The sequence below is a fragment of the Leopardus geoffroyi genome, chromosome A3 (genome assembly GCF_018350155.1).
Source record: "Leopardus geoffroyi isolate Oge1 chromosome A3, O.geoffroyi_Oge1_pat1.0, whole genome shotgun sequence".
In the NCBI taxonomy this organism is placed as follows: domain Eukaryota; kingdom Metazoa; phylum Chordata; class Mammalia; order Carnivora; family Felidae; genus Leopardus; species Leopardus geoffroyi.
The window spans coordinates 76,641,322-76,659,308 of record NC_059336.1 but is presented as its reverse complement, the minus strand read 5'-3'; positions in this window follow the sequence as shown (position 1 = coordinate 76,659,308).

The following is a 17,987-nucleotide window of genomic DNA, read 5'->3' as shown; positions in this document are numbered from 1 at the left end:
CCCATTCCCTATCCCCACATCATTATCAGTTTATTTTTTAGGTAAAATTTATGTATTCTGAAATGCACAAATCTTAATGATTCACTTTTGACAAATGGGTTCACCCATGCAACCTAGATCCCTATCAAGATATAGGGTGTCTATTACCGCCCCCCCCCGATTTTATTTTGAGAGAAAGAGAGTGTGAATGGAGGAGAGGGGCACAAGGAGAGAGAGAGAGAGAGAGAGAGAGAGAGAGAGAGAGAGAGAGAATCTTAAGCAGGCTCTATGCCCTTCACAGAGCCTGATGCAGGGATCAATCTCACAACTGCGAAATCATGACTTGAGCCAAAATCAAGAGTCAGACGCTTAACCGACTGAACCACCCAGGCACCCAAGTGACTGGCTTCTTTCATTTAGCATAATGTTCTCAAGGTTCATCCATGTCATAGCAGGTATCAGTACTTCCGTTCTTTTTACTGACAAATATTAATCCATTGTATGAATATACATTTTATTAACCCATTCAAAAACTAATGGACTTTTGAGTTGTGTTTATTTCTTAGATATCATAAATAATGCTGCTATGAACATTCAAGTACAAGTTTTTATATAGACATATGTTTTTATTTCTACTGGTTATATACCTAGAAGTGAAATTGCTGTGTCAAAAACCTGCATGGTAACTCTGTTTAACAATTTGAGGAACTGCTGAACTATTTTACAAAGTGGTTATACAATTTCACATTTCCACCAGCCATGTAGGAGGGTTCCAATTTCTTCGCATCCTTGCCAACATACTATTATTTTTCTAATGTGGCCGTCCTAGTGGTTATGAAATGGTATTTCATGTGGTTTTGATTTACATTTTTCTAATAATGACATCTTTTCGTGTGCTTATCATTCATTTGTACATCTCCTGTAGGGAAATGCCAGTTCAAATCCTGTGCCCATTTTAAAATATGGCTATCTTTTTATAATTGCGTTGTAAGAGTTCTTTCTGTATTCTAAGTAAGGAAAGTCAGTTGTCAAGTATATAATTTGCAAATATTTTCTCCCAGTCATGGTTGTCTTTTCACTATCCTGATGGTATTATTTGCAGTGTGAAAACTTTTAATTTTCATGAAGTTCAATTTACCTGTTTGATCTTTTGTCACTTATGCTTATTGTTGTCATATCTAAGAGACCATTGCCTAACCGAAGATCATGAAAATTTCTTCCTATGTTTTCCTCTAAGAGTTCTATAATCTTAGCTCTTACACTTAACTCTTACATTACAAAGTCCATTTTAAGTTAAGTTTTGTGTGTGGTATAAGGAATTGGTCCAGACTTTCATTCTTTTGCATGTGAATATTCAATTGTCCCAGCATCATTTGTTAAGAGTATTTTTTCTTTTCCCATTGAATTTTCTTAGAACTGTTGTCAAATATCAGTTGAGCATAAATTTGCAAACATCAGTTGAGCATAATAAGTCCATAAGTTGGGCTTATTTCTGGACTTTCAATTTAACTCCATTTATCTATATGTCTATCTTTATGCCAATATGTCTCTGTCTTAATAACTATGGAAGTGCCCAACAATTTATGCTTTAATCTGATCACCCCCTCAGTGTTGTATGAATGAAATGGACTAGAAGAGGGCCAAGAATGGAAACAATGAGAATGATTAGGAGGTGATTACAACAGTTTCTGTGGAGAAATCATGGTGACACGTACTGGTGTCATTGTAGGGGGGTAAAAGTGGACAGATGTATTTTGGAGATACAGATAGGTTTTAGAGCAGGGTTGTGTCTGGGGAATGAGAGAGAAATAATGGAAATAACTTCTGGGTGCCTTGCCTAATCAAGTAGGTGCATGGTAGAACCATTTACTGAGTTAGGGAAGATCAGAAAAGAGGCATATTTCTGGGGGGTCATCTAGAATCTGCTTTTAAGATTATAGTTATGAGATGTGTTTGATAGCTAACTAGAGATGCCAATTATAGCCTTGGTTATAAAATTTCTTTCTTACGTTAGCTAAGATTAGGGTTATTGTACCTAGAAAACCCTTTCCCTAGACTTTAGCTTGTTCCTTCTCATTATTCATATCTGGTGTTCAAATGTTTACCTCCCTCAAAAGACAATGTCTGAATCCTACTTCTCATTTCCCTCAAACCCATGACCCCATCCTAGTTTTACTCTATCACATTATCCTGCTTCTTTTTTATAGCATTTATCATGATTTAAAATGATTATCATTACTTTTTTTTTTTTTTTTTACTGATTGACCGCTTTCCACAACTATAATGTAAATTCCATCAGAAAGAATTCCTTATCAGTTTTGTTTACTGCTATATATGTGGAGTGGTTACCTAATACTGCTGCTATGGACTGAATGAAATGTTTCCCTCCCAAATTATATGCTGAAGCCTTAATTCACAATGTGATGGTATTTGGCTTTTGGGAAGTAATTAGGTAAGGTCATGAGGGAAGGGTCCTCATGTTAATATTAAAGCCTTATAAAAACAGACACCAGAGAGCTTGCTCTTCTTCCCTTTCTCTCCACCATGAAAGGATATAGTGAGGAGGTGGCATCTGCAAGTCAGAAAGAGAGCCCTCATCAGGGAAGTGAATCAACTACCTACCACCTTGATTTTGGACTTCCCACCTTGGCCTCCAGAACTGTGAGATATAAATTCCTGTAGCTTAAGCTACCCAATCTGTGATATTTTATTATGCCAATATTATTGATATTTTAAGCTGACTAATACACCTGAAATGGAAAAGATGCATTATTATTATTATTATTATTATTATTATTATTATTATTATTTTTAATGAATGAATCCCAGGGCTCAGAAGATTAAATGAAGTGGGAGAGAAATGTAATTTGGGGAGTTTTCAACATTTAGATAATATTTGAACCTAAAATGGTGTGTGATATTAACCACGGAGATAGAAAGAGGGGAGAATCCAGGACAAATTCCTAAAGAAGTCTATGAAGGAATAGCTAGAGGGCAGGAGAAAAATCAGCCAAGACTAGAGTTTGATTGGAAAAAGGGCAGAATGTCAATAGTGCCAAATGCTATTGAGAAGGCAAGTAAATTACTGTCAATTAGGCCATTAACTCATTAGACATGTACTGAACACTTACTAAATAGAAAGCTGGATCTAGGTGGGGAACATGCACAAATTATAACTACACTACTGTATGCAACAGTTTATGACCTAAGTCATTGCAATAAGGGTAACTCTAAAGAACACATTGGATCCTGGGAAGAGAAGTAGACAGAGGAAAATTCATTCTTTCAGTCATGAGACAAATAGTTCTTGAGTACTACTCCAGGAGAAAGGAATTATATTAATGCAGATCAGTAATCCTAGAATAGTCCAGGCTTTTTTATTAAAATGAAGGGCAAATTACTGCTTCCAGAGTTTTTGATTTGGAAATACTGCAATTTCCTTTATCTAGTCTATACAGAAAACTATGTATTTTCCTAAGGATAGGAAAGAAAATGATTGATTGGCATTGGGGAACCCACGAATGCAGTGCATTTGCAGGAAAACTCAACGAGGACTAAGATCAATCAAGCATTTTTTGAGTACTTAATGTGTATCTAGCAGTAAATGTAATCTTAAAGTGATACAAAAGAAGTCATGGAAACTTATTATAAGCTTACAATTAGACAATAGTCTTGTGCTAAACAATGGCATATGGGTAAGACATATACATAATGAGCATGGATTAATTTAAGTTCAAAGTACATTTTCCTAAAAATTAATTGAGGTATTGTTCAGTAATGCATTCTGCATCATTAGCACCTTCTACCCCTCACTTTACTTAGCCTTTGCTAAAGATATAATGATTTTTGTTCCATTATGTGAAAAAGAAAGATACACAACCAGATATGCCATAACTTTACTATATTTATCACTAGGTAAAACAAACAGAAACTTACATCTTGATATAATATAATATCTGAGGCTGAAAGAATTTTAACATTTACATTGAAAATGACCCCATTTTCCTCCAAGGGCAGAATCTGGCTATAAAAAGGCCTTTTCCCTGAGCTTTGCCCAGGCCATGATCGTGGGACTATCAGCTATAATGAGGGCTGTATGGCTAAGTCCCCATGCATTGTAGTGAATACTTATCCTGACAAAGTGTCTGTAGACATAATGAATGTAACCGCCACATTAGAATTATGGGCTGTAAAAAATATTGCACTATGAATTATTTGTCAAGAAATAAAAGATGCATTGTAATTTGCCAAGAAACAACTGTCTAATGTGTTTCCCTTTTTTTAAAAAAAAATGTGCTTGCTTGCAAAATATTTGGAAAGTAAATTATCTATTACTATTGCTTGCTTGCTAATTGTCAGTAATAATCCCTTTCAATTACTATGGTGAAGTAGGTCAGCCAACTTTTAGTGCTTATGAAACTCGCAATTTAGAGCAAGGCAGCATATCAGCAAGTTACGTTTTAATATGATTGAGCAAATAGACTTCCTTTCAGTCCCCTTAACCCTAAACATGGATACAGAGCAGCCATAATGCTTAAAAGTAATTATGTTTAATTTTATTTACATTATTTTCATAAATATTTGTAATGATCATTCATTCCCGTTTTATTTATTAATAGATTTTGTTGTCTAGAGAAGTTTTAGGCTTAGAGAAAAACTAAGCAAATAGTACAGTTTCCCATATATCCCCTTTCCCCCATTCACCAGCCATTTTTATTTATCCAAACTCTTCGTTGAGTATTTAATATTCTCAGGCAGCTTAGAAATCTGAGACTATCCATATAGTTTTAGTGATGTGACTACCTTTTTACCATATTTACTTTCATATTTCCCCAGATGTTTCTAGTCTCTTGTCCACCAATATCTCTTATGCAGTTCAGCTCTGGCAGCCATTGAAGAACTTTGGACTGGTGATTTTGATAAATGTCCCTAGCAGAGGTAAGTGCAGAGGTTGTATTAGAACAGGGAGAGTCTAGAAGGAAAACCACAGTCTGGGCAGAAATGAGAAGGGACTAAAGCAAAGAAGTGATAAATGGGTTGGGAATAAAGAGACAGATTTGAGAGAGTTTGGGGGTAAATTCAATGTAACCTAGCAATGAGTTAGATGTGTGCATAGAAGGAGGAGTGGAAAGAAAGCCTGGGTTGCTGGCTTGGGGTGCTGGCTGTTAACAGAGATGGGGAAGTTTGAGAGGAGGCAAAGATTTGAGGAGGTAGGAAAGAGTGACTCAACATACTTAAGGGACCTCAAAGGGAAGAATCCACTTTGCAGTTGAAACAGGGACATGGACCTGAAGACAGCCCTTGTATCCTGATGCTGAGTAGGTCACCCATGCATGGTGAAAAATGGAGGAAGCATGGCTAGATAGAGAACAGGCCAGGGAAACTGTGGCACCTGCAGAAGGAGAAGATCAGTTTCAAAGCTGCCAAATCCATGGATCTTTCTGGCATTTGGAAGCAGTAAAGGAGTGAAGCAATTTCATATATTATAACTTGGCATTCTCTTTCTAACCCCACCTTCACTGTCTGACTAGCTGACCATAGGCAAGTCATTTCATATTTCTCTTCTCTCTCATCATTCATTGAAAAGGAATAATGAATTTTGCCTAATTTACTTCATGGATTGGTGTAAGGTATGATAAATTAATAGGTGTGAAAAACATTCTCAGAAGTTGAATTGAAGACATTACCCCTCTTAAGTTGGAAGTTCTTTGGAAATTCTAACAGGGAAGGAAGGGGAAGAAGAGAATCAAGAAGTAAGAGAGAATGCAGAGCAGGCCTAGAAGAGTTGAGTACCCATGAACTGCAGTATTAGACAGCCAGCGGCTTCTTCAGTATTAATCCTTTATCCTGTCAAAGACTGTTATGGGTTGAATTGTGTCTCCCCCCAAAAAGATAGATGAGATCCTCACCCCAAGTTCTCAGAATGTGACCTTATTTAGAGTCATTGCACATGTAATTAATTAAGATGAGGTCATATTGGAGAGATCTGACTGATGTCCTTATGAGAAGACAGCCCTGTGAACACACAGAGACCAAAGGGAGAAGGCCATGTGAGGATAGAAACAGGGGCTGGAATCATGTGTCTGCAACCAGGAATGGCAAAGATTACAGAGGAACCACTAGAAGTTAGGGAGAGGCAAGGAAGGATTCTCCCCTAAAGGCTGCAGAGGGAGGAGCATGGCTCTACACACACCTCGGTTTCAGACTCTGGCTTCCAGAACTGTGAGGCAACAAGTGTGTCTTGTTTTCAAGCTTCCCAGTTTGTGGTGTTTTGTTAGAGCGGCCCTAGGAAACTCATACACAACCAAGCACTTTCTGTTAAAAAGTCTTTAATAGTGACCATGGTTTCTGTTCCAAAGCAGATGAATAATACAAACATAGAACTGGGGTAAGTTATAGTCATAAAAAAGTAATAAATGCTGTGACTTTTTTTCCATCAATTGCATAGAGTCAGTAAAGGTCAGTTTCACCAGCACAAGAAGCCATTTATTTCAGGCATTAGGCCATAGAGTCAGCTGGCTGGGCAGTCTGATCAGCCTCAGTTTGATGGATTATCAGAGATTAATCAAGTGGCCCAGATGTCTTCCAAAATCCAGAGATGTGAGATTAATATATCCTGGGCATCATTTCTACCCACACAAGTCTTGGAATTGACATTGATTCAGAAGGCATTCTTGCATACTGTTGAGATGGTACAGAAACAGCACCACTAATTCATACAAGATATACTAAGGAGCACCGGTCAAAGACTTAGGAAATACACGTTTTAGTCCTGACTCTGCCTCTTTGTAGGTTTTCAGGTAAACACTTGAGTAGATGTCTGTAACCTTTTGTCAAGTTAGCATATTTTCTCTTTAGGAATTGTATCTCCCTCCCCCATGCTGACATCAAATGGCTCACTTCTTTGATCTCAGGGACAGATGGGTGGCCCTTGCAAGTTCTTATCTCTAGTTAAGCCAATCTAAATGGTTTGCAAATGTTATATGGACAATGAGGTAGAATATTTATTTTCTGTACCGTGAACACTCAAGACCAGTGCTGGCAGCTGTCTTACTGCCACATGAAGCAAGTTTTCTTAAGAACAAAACCAGTATGCAAGAAAGCAGAGCCAAGAGATAGAGAGAGAGACAGAGACACAAGAACATCATTTGAACCAATAAATTCAGTTGTGCCTTGAAGCCATACTAGGATTTTCCAGTTATGTAAACCAATGAATCATCCCCCCTTCCTTTTTCTCTTTACATATGTTGAGATGGGTTTTATTATTACTTAGCTTCCCTGACTTTCAATTTTCTAATCTATAAATTAAAGGGATTACCCTTGAGTTTCTACCATCACCATAAGAGGAACACTCTTTGGCTGACTTCTTTGGCATAATAAGCTCAAGATACATATATAATAAGGTCACCCTAACCCATCCACAGATTTGAATCCAGCTTAGATCAGCCAAAACCCAGTAAACCTGCCAATAGGTGGGCAATAATAAAAGATTGATTTGTTAAGTGGTGATAATAAGAGGATTAGAGGCAGAGTTCACTTAAGACATAGTTAACTTTGAAACAGAGTTTACGACAAAGCTAACTTTACACATGCTCATGTCTAAGAATAGAACATTAACAGGTAGGTGCTTTCCCATCACATTACCACCAAGTCAACTTTCTCATTAGGATCTCTGGTCTTAAGTTTAAAATTGTTGATATTTTATTCCCAAATCTCTCTTATTGTCTCAATGAAAAACAAAAAGCTACATCTATTATGCACCAATAAAAATAAAATAGGTTCAAATATTGGGTTGAGCCCTTGAATTTTAGAGCTAGACTGAAACTTGGAGATTATCTAGTTCAATTTCCTTCTTTTAAAGATGAGAATCCTGAAGTCTAGGGGGCTTTCATGACCTGTCAAGGATCTCTCAGCTAGTTATGTCCAAGGGGACTAGACCCTAAGCTGTTTAATGTCTACTTCATTATTCTTTCTATTATGTCAAATCTCTTCTGGTGTTTACCAAATTTGGAAAGATTCAAAGCTAATGCTCCCTTCTGACCTCACTGTTTCTAATTTTTCTAATCATATTTGGGGCTTTTGAAAGCTATGAGCTTGCATATCAAAATTTCTTTTTGTCCAAAAAATGTAGGAAAAAAATGGAAGCGGCCAGTAAGTCTGATGCTTTGTTATTAACCTATTTTATGTGCCATATGTTTCTTATTCCATAAGAGTACGATGCTTCTGCCATTCAAAAAAAAAAAAAAAAACAACAGATTTAAGTCACCACTCCATCTCTGTCTTTTATGACAGCAATTTTTTAAAGGTTGAACAGAGTTACCCCCACACCTGTTTCTTTTAAACTGAAAGGGACCCAGCTGCACTCTGCAGGGAAATCACAAAGACAACTGGAGATCTTGTCAATTTACAGCCAAGCTTGGCTGGAGAAAAGTGGATAGCTGATTTGAGAAGATAAGGGAATAAGTACATTTACCTGAAGATGAGCATGGCCTAGCTGAAGAGACCAGAGATAATGAGGAAGGCTTCCTTTGGTTTGGTGGGAAATCCATGATTCTGTAACATCAATCAAGACAGTTTTATCTGATTGCTAAGTTTCAAGAAAACCAGTGAACATTTAAAATAACTATACAGAAAGGGAAAAAAGGAAATAGGGGAAGGTAGGTACAATCATTCTCTGTTATGTAAAGTTGGAAACTAAAGCCCTACATGGTATGGAATTAATATTAAATTTCAATGTTATCACATTGAAGTAGGGAATTAAGGAAATTTTATAAGAACAAAGACTCTCCTTGTAGATTTCCAGGCCTTGCCTGCAAGGGATTTTGACCCCAGTTCAATGCACATGGAAAAGAAACAGTGCATTGGCATGCAAGGGCTGGGATAACAAAGTGAACTTTAAAACTGACTGTTTTAAGAAATCTCATTGAGAATAATCACACATCATATATTCTTCTAGATGTTCAATAAATGTGGATTTAAATCATTTGCATTCTACTTATTAGCTGGTATCATCTCTCCTCATGTACCCGAGGACTATAGCTTCAAGTAGCTCATCCCTGTACAATAGGCCGTACCTGGGGACATCATCTGAGGATGTTGACAGAGCCTCCCTCATCCCTTTCCCCAACACAAACACACACACACACACACCTATACATGCTCTGCACCAAAAGTCCATGTTAGCTCGGCTTTAATACTCTGACTCACTCATGGGCAGGAATTAATCTCTCTAGCCCATCATTTTTAAGCTACCAGGGAACATTTAAATTTTAGACATTGTAGGAGAGAAATTGGAAATACAGAGCCAGCTTGGATCATGGGACAGGTGGCAAGATGCTTGGAACTGTGGGAAGTTTCAAAAAGAAAGGCGAGGAATGAACGAATGTCAGATGATATAAGCAACAGAAGGAACCACCTCCTTCCCAATTAATATTACATAAATATTTTCAAAATACCAACTATATGTAAAGGATATGCTGAAGGGTTAAAGGTCCCTACATTTAAGGTGGCTACTCTATGATTAAGAACATAAAACACACATATCGAAAATATTGAAATATACGAACAGTGAATGACAATGACAAATGATGGGTTCTGGCACTAAGGACCATAAATGTTTAGAGATTAATGGTATTATTTCAAGGTAGGTGTGGAGGGGGGAGTTCAAATAAGGATTCAGTACTAGACAAGTGTTGAGCCAGAGCTTCAAGGATGGTACGATGCAGATTGAGATGAATAGGTAGAAATTCTACGGAAGAGAAAAGATATGAGCACCATGTGGAGGTGAGGAAATGCTGGAATCAAGTGCCGGGAGGGGACCATCTCTGACACCAGGATGGAAAGTCTTGAAAGGCTGGGAATGAGAAAAAGACTGGAATGATGAAATCATGGGCTTGCTTTCGTGTAGTGTATGGGGAGCCTATTTTAAAGGGAAGATATCTGGTCCATTTTAGATTGATTGGCTTCTAATACCTGGGCAAGGCCCCTTCTCCATAGGACATTCTGCAACACGTCTATCCTCTGAAAAGTCCCCAAGGAGATGATTGCACCTTAGACATCCCCTGCCCAGACATCCATTTGGACACTGAGAGGAGTCCAGGGTCAGATTTGGAATTTGGAGGACAAGTAGGCCCCTTCCAACAAAATACCGTTTTGTTTAATTTCTTGCAACTGATGTCATTCCAAAAATCTACCCTGGTAGCAACAGTTTGTATTTCTAAATATAAGCCAAAAACATGACTCTGCCTTTCCCAGTCACCCATCGGTGGGTGCTTTTTCTCCCACTGGGCACCTGCAAACAGATCTTCCTGTTCTCTCTGTTCTTGTCTGTTTTGTAATGTGATTGAGGAAGCAGTAGACAATTCAAGGTCCTCCCAGAAATGCCAGGGAATGTCCTCTTCAGGGACCCTAATTTCATAAGCACTTCCTCTGTGGGCAGTTAGCTGTTTTTACACTTTTATTCTATATTGATTCTTCCATGGGAACAAGGTACTGCTTCTCAGCCCCTTAACTTCCAAGCTCCCACCTCCTCCCTTCCACATTCACAAGAGGAACAAACAGTTCATTTACATCCTTTCTAGTCACGTACTGGAGACTAAATTTTATAGAATTTATATAATTTTCAGGAATATGAGAATGTTCTCAATACTGAAACTTCTCTTGAAAACACTAAGCTAACCAGAAATTCTCACAGTGCACGCTTCATGAAGGGATAGTGGCATCTTAAGCAAATAATCTGCTAAATTAATAAACCTCATAAATTACAAAATCCCTGAATACCAACTGCTGAAATACAATCACTCTCTGACCTGAACCTATTAAATGAAGAAGTCTGCTGTGCATAATTTACAACAGTGCTATGAATGAAAAATAGCTCCTTAAAAGGGAGATAAAATACAAAAATGGTCTGGCTGTAGAAACAGAATTACTGGTTATTTCAATTCTTATTTATTCTAATATTGCTTTATGGGTCATCTCATAATTTTTATCTTTATCGTTGTTTTGCTCTCAATTGCTCAATAATCCACGATCAAGACAATATTACATTTTGTTGGTTGGATGGCAAGAGCAACGTGAAAAAGGAAGTATTCATCATGCCTGTATTATACATATGCTTAATGTTTCCTTAAAGTTATAAAATATAATATTGCATGCAGATATCTATCTATTGGTGATATTGTTGTCAATCAAATTAGTCATCTTTCAAAAGAAAGTATTTTGAAGGTATTAAATCAGTGGTTCTCAACGGGGAGTGGTTGTGCCTGTAGGGGAGATTTGCCACTGCCTGGATTCACTTTCGATTGTCCCATCTGGGGTAGGGAGTGCTGTACATCCTATAATGCACACCCATCTGAATAAAGATTTGTTCAACCCCTGACGTCAATAGTGCTGTTGTTGAGGAACCCTGTATTAAAGTGATAAAAATCAACTCAAATTTCTAGGTATTTGGGAAAAAAAGATCTCTCAAGAACATTTTCTTGACAAACACTTTTGCAGAATTTTTCTCCCAAGCAGGCTATTCCGAATCAATCAAATTAAATTTAGAACTCACTGTCTGTTGGGGTACCTGGGTGCCTCAGTCGGTTAAATTTCCAACTTTGGCTCAGGTCATGATCTCATGGTTCGTGGGTTTGGGCCTCGCATCGGGCTCTCTGCTGTCAGCTCAGAGCCCGCTTGGGATCCTCTGTCTCCCTCTCTCTCTGCCCCTCCCCCTTTCTCTCTCTCTCTCTCTCAAAATAAATAAATAAAACAAAAAGGAACTCACTGTCTGAATAAAAGCACTGAATAAAAGGATTAGCAGCAACCATCTTTATTAGTTCAAAGATTGCACAAGGGGTTCCCTTCCAGGAAAATGTAACCCAAACCACGAGAAAAAAGCTGGTAGAATGTTGGTTGCAATATATTTCATATGAGGAGTAGTTTGGACCTAGATGGGCTAAAAAAATGACAGAGAAAGAAAAATAAATATGTACTGACCCTCATGCTTATTCTATTAATGAAATCATTTTTAAAATCTTAGTCTCTACTATTTTGGGACTTTGAGGGAGAACACTTACTAGGATGTATTGAATAAAAGGAAAAAATGAAAAGAGGCATATAATATAGCTAAGATATAGAAGCAACCCAAGCGCCCATCAATAGTAGAATGGATAAAGAGGATGTGGTACACACACACACACACACACACACACACACACACACACCCCACAGGAATATTATGCAGCCATAAAAAATGATGAGATCTGGTCACTTGTGACAATGTGGATGGACCTATAGGGTATTATTCTAAGAGAAATAAGTCGAACAGAGAAAGACAAATGTCCAATACCATACGATTTCACTCATATGTGGAATCTAAAAAACAGAACAAATGAATAAGCAAGCAAAAAGCTGAATCAGACCTATAAATATAGAAAACAAACTGATGGTTGCTGGAGGGAAGAGAGTGGAGGATACAGACTTTCAGTTTGGGAATGAATAAGTTACAGGAATAAAAGGTACAACACAGACTACGATATAGTCAATGGTATTGTAATAGCATTGTATGATGACAGATGGTAGCATAACATATAGAGAAGCTGAGTCACTATGTTGTCCACTGGAAACTAATGTAACATTATGTGTCAACTATACTCAAAATCAAAAATTAAAAAAATAAAATGATATAGATGACAAGCAAAGTAAAATAAAACAACTTAAGGAAAAAGAAAAGGGACCTGTAATTAGGGCACTAGGATATTTGTACTGCTAGGTCAAATTGTAAAAATCATAACTGAAATATGCAGAACTCTCTTCAGCTGTTTTTCTAGATCTAAAGTCAGTTTCGCTCTGGAACTCTTTCACTAGATAGATGTGCGTGCACATGCATGCATACACACACACACACACACACACACACTTATCATTTATGCTATTGGACAATTCTTATTCTTTTCACTTGATGGTCATTCTATTTTTCTAATGTAAAAATATATGTCCCCCTAGTCAAATTCAGGATTCAAACTCAGTCCAATCAAGTTTATCCCACTCTCCCTTCTCTTGTCCTGTTCCAAGAGAGATATAAGTTCTCAGGAAAAGATATGCTTGTAAGATCAAAAGGTTGGAAAAAATTGTTAATGTCTATGCTGTCTCAGAACCAGACTCCACCAGGCTCTGGGACAAACAAGGTCCCAGACAGAAGATATGCGAGGGTCCATTCCCTGGCACATCTTTACCAAACCTATCTTTTGTTTCTGCTTCCTCTGTTTCAACTTTGCTTCTGGTTCCAGTGTGTGTGATTTTTGCTCTTTCTTATAACCAGTATCCAAATTCATTACCTCCCTTCCCGCATAGATTCTGAGTTTCTCTCTGGTACTCAAGTTACTTATTTTCTGTCTAGTTCCATGGACACCTAAGAACGGACCTTTCCTTTACACTCCTTTCCCCCCAAAAGACTGGAGTCCTACATCTGAATTTTGGGCAATGAATGGAAGCCTGTTACCTGATAGTAAAAGACCTGAGGTAACTGAGCAATTGTTGTGGGAGGAGGAGAAGTTGAGGAAGGCTGACAAATTCTAACAACCACCTTACCAGGTACTGGGATTTTTTATGGTTTCTCAGTTTGCGTTCTCTTAGCTTTTTTGGTTCATCACTGTCAATAAAACCCTGTTTCTGATTATGGACTTTTCAGTTATAAACTTGAAAAACCAAGATGATTTCATGGCAATAACCACAGCCCTGATAAATATTTTAGAAGTCTGAAGTGGAAATAGTTTAAATGACTTACTTCATTATAAAATCACCGAAGTTCTCATCACAGACTGTAAGATAAAGGCAGGGTCCAAAAGTTCCTTATCCATTCCACACTAAACATTGCACATCCTTTTATACCCTCTGTAGTCACTTATTGTATTGTACCATCTGCTATAAGATGTAATGTACCTATTAGGTTATTTTGATCTTTAAATTTTTATAATTTAAAAATAATTGGTTTAAAGATTTCTGAAACCTCATTTTGTCATTAGCCCAATCCTGATGAATCATTGCTAATTAATGTTTTTTTTAAAGTTTATTTATTTATTTTGAGAGAGAGAGAGCACAGAAGTAGGGGAGAGGCAGAGAGAGGGAGAGACAGAATCCCCAGCAGGCTCCGCACCATCAGCCCACAGACCAATGTGGGGCTCAAACTCACAGTGAGATCACGATCTGAGCCAAGATCAAGAGTCAGACGCTCAACCGACTAGACCACCCAAGTGCCCCATCTAATCCATGTTTTTAGTTGATTTGTTTGTCTGTTAAATAAGTGTGTGTATGGGGCGCCTGGGTGGCGCAGTCGGTTAAGCGTCCGACTTCAGCCAGGTCACGATCTCGCGGTCCGGGAGTTCGAGCCCCGCGTCAGGCTCTGGGCTGATGGCTCGGAGCCTGGAGCCTGTTTCCGATTCTGTGTCTCCCTCTCTCTCTGCCCCTCTCCCGTTCATGCTCTGTCTCTCTCTGTCCCAGAAATAAATAAACGTTGAAAAAAAAAATTAAAAAAAAAAAGTGTGTGTATTACAACATGTGTCAAAAATTAGAAACTTGGACAAATTAAACTGCACCAGCAACAACACATTTTCATTCTATCATCTAGTTTGAAAGATGCTTGCCTGGTGAAGGTGCCGTCATCCTCCTTATAATGGAGAGCTTTTTAAAAAGCCAGTTTTATAGCTATTGGAAGTTAGGAAAGGCAACAGACCCATTAGACATGAGCTCACCCGACTTCTTCCACTAAGAATGAGATAGGGTCCGAAATCAGAGGTTCAGAAAAGAGAGGTCAGACCATCAGCCTCCTGGTTTAGCTGACCCTTCCGTGCGCTTCTGCACGCATGCTTGTAAGTGCATGTGTCATGGGCATTTTGAAGAAAGGAGTGAATGACTCCTGGGAACTAGCCTTCCAATTCCAAGATGGATGTTTTCAGCTCTTTGTCCTCTGCTTCTACTTGTCTCCCATTGTCAGTGGAAGGTTTCTTTAACTACTTGAAGACTTTGTCTTTGACTCTCTTTCACGGCACTTTTTACTTTCTGCGTTCTCAGTGTCACTAAGTCTTGCTGATTTCTTTTTTTTCCCTCCCCACACAAGTGCCAGTACATCCACCTTCAATGTTTTTAATCTCACTGCTCTCTTGTACTAACCTCTGTGGAAATCTCCAAAGTTACTTCCATGGGCTCAAAGAGTCATGCTCTTTTCTGAGCTCGACTCCTAATGGATCAGTTCCTTTTTAATTGAAAGATAAAATGCATCTCATGATAATTTTTTAAAGTTTATTTATTTTGAGAGAGAGAGAGAGAGAGAGAGAGAGAGAGCACACATGCATGCGTAAGTGGGAGAGGGGCAGAGAGAGGGGGAGAGAGAATCCCAAGCGGGCTCCATGCTGTCAGTGCAGAGCCTGATGTGGGGCTCAATTCCACAAATGTGAGATCATGATGTGGGCCAAAATCAAGTTGGACACTTAAGCAACTGAGCCACTCAGGCGCCCCTCAAGATAATTTGTAAAAAAGGCATCTTATCCAAGCACCAATCTGAACCCCAGATCCCTGGCTTTCCACACATCTGTGCCAATGCTCTTTCCATGAACTTCTGCTGCTTCTGTTATCCTGAAGGATAAAGGTGTGATCCCTTATTCACACTCACCAAGGCAAATATGTAGTAACAGAAATGCATTCACATCATTGTGATAAGGGTGACCTACTTACAGTAGGGGCCTTCTGTCTTGTCTTCCAGACAAGAGGAACCACATTTCACATGTGGTTGTGGACCAATATTAAAAATGATGAATATTAAAAAAAATTTTATTTTTTAGATTTCTTTTTTTCTCAGTCCATTCTTAAGTCGCTAACTTACTAAGGGAACAAAGGTGGTGCAGATACTTTCCCACAGTTCCTAACAAGAACTGAAGTGAATTTTTTTAACTCCTTTTTCAACAAAGTAGATTGGAGAATAAAGGACATAGGTGGTCTGCATCCAGGCTCCATTTTTTAGATGGTAGGACTTGGTATTTCCCACACACGGGCAAGGTGGTATATTCTGTTGCTTAAGGTATATGGTAGAAAGTATTATCCCCAAATAGGACTTACATAGCCCAAGCAGCCATTAATATCTGAAATGAGAAGATGATACATTTATTCCCTTGATTAAGGAAGTATTTACTGATAAAATATTCTTTGTAGGAGACCACATTTAGCTTTGTTATTTCTTACACATTAATGTAAATCATTTACCCCTTGGGCATATAATAGGCAAGTGTTAGTTTGTGGGGGGACAGAGGATAGGGCTAAAGTTATATAAAATTTTATCTATACAATATAGATAAAGGGGACGGCAAAGTTATTGAATGCACACCTATACATTTTTAGATGAGGAAGTCGAGATTCAGAGAAGGTCTATGGAATACAGAAGCAAGGGCTCTGACTCCCAGAGCAATGCTGCAAGCCACTGCCTCATGGTGAGCTGGAGCTCTCCTCAGACATGGGACAGGACTTAAATGCCTGCAAATGTCTCCACATGTCGTTGCAAATATTTACGAATTTTCTTATGCCCCCCCCCCCCCCGAGGGATAGATTCTATAAAGAGAAAGTCCAGTATAGAATTTTAGGGCTGAAATATACCTGAGGGATCAGCTAGTCTCAATCTCTCACTTTCAGCGTGAGGTAACTGATGCCCAAGATAAGTAGTGGCAGATCCAGGGCAAAAACTAGTCACCCCATTCCCAATCTAGTTCTCTTTTCGCTTTATCATGCTTCTGCAAAGACTAGACAATAAAAGTGGTTGCCTGACTTTCACAGAGAGAAAGAGCAGAATGCAAAATTAGGAGGGGTGGGTTACGTGCAGAGCTGACTCCGACAGTATTTCTGATCTGGAAGGGGTGAGATTAGAGAGTGATGTACGAGAACAGGATGTAAGGAGCTGGCATGGCTAGTGCTGTAGTTCTCACAATGCCATCCCCAGACTACCAGCACCAGCAATACCTGAGAACTGGTTTAAAATGCAAATCCTTGACCCATCCTGGACCTACTGAATCAGAATTTCTGGGGGTGCACTCTACCAAGATTTTTAACAAGTCTATCAGGTTATTGCAATGCACTGTAATATGTGAGAACCAATGTGTTAGAGAAGTCTTTATGAAACTTTTTTGGACCCAATTCTCAGGATACCAGAATCTTCAGACTAGGAAAAAGCCTTCTCTATCAGGCACATCTTTGTTCTATTTGATCTCTTCTAACTATGAAGGTTACTTCTAACTATGAAGGTTACTATGAAAGGCTACTTTATGATTACTTCCATAAAACAGGCACAAACTTTTTATTTTGCAAGTTTCAGGTGTACAACTTTATAATTTGATATCTTTATACACTACCAAGGGATCACCACCAGTCTAGGTACCCTCTGTCACCATAAAGTTGACCTCTTTCAACCATTTTGCTGGTCCCCAACCCCCTTCCCTCCCCTCTGGTAACCACTATTCTGTTTTCTGCATCTATGAATTTGTTTTTGTTCTGTTTATTCATTTATTTTAATGGTTTTTTTTTTTAGATTCCATGAATGAGTGAAATCATACAGCATTTATCTTTCCCCATCTGACTTATTTCACTTACCCACAAGTTTTATCTATGTTGTCACAAATGGCAAGATTTCATTCTTTTTTATGGCTGAGTAGTACTCCATTATATACACATATCGTATCTTCATCTATTCGCCCTCGATGGACACTTGGATTGCTTCCATATCTTGGTCATTGTAAATAATGGTGCAGTGAACATAGGGATGCATACATGTTTTTGAGTTAGTATTTTCATATTTTTGAATAAATACCCAGAAGTAGAATAGCTAGCTGGTCATGTACGAGTTCTACTCTTAATATTGCGAGGAATCTCCATACTCTTCACAAACTCTTAACATGGGCAAAATATTAATTTAATTCTGTTTAATATTAATTTAATTTGTTTTTAGGCTCTAAAATTCTTATTCCTTTTATAATTATTTCTCACTCTTTTGG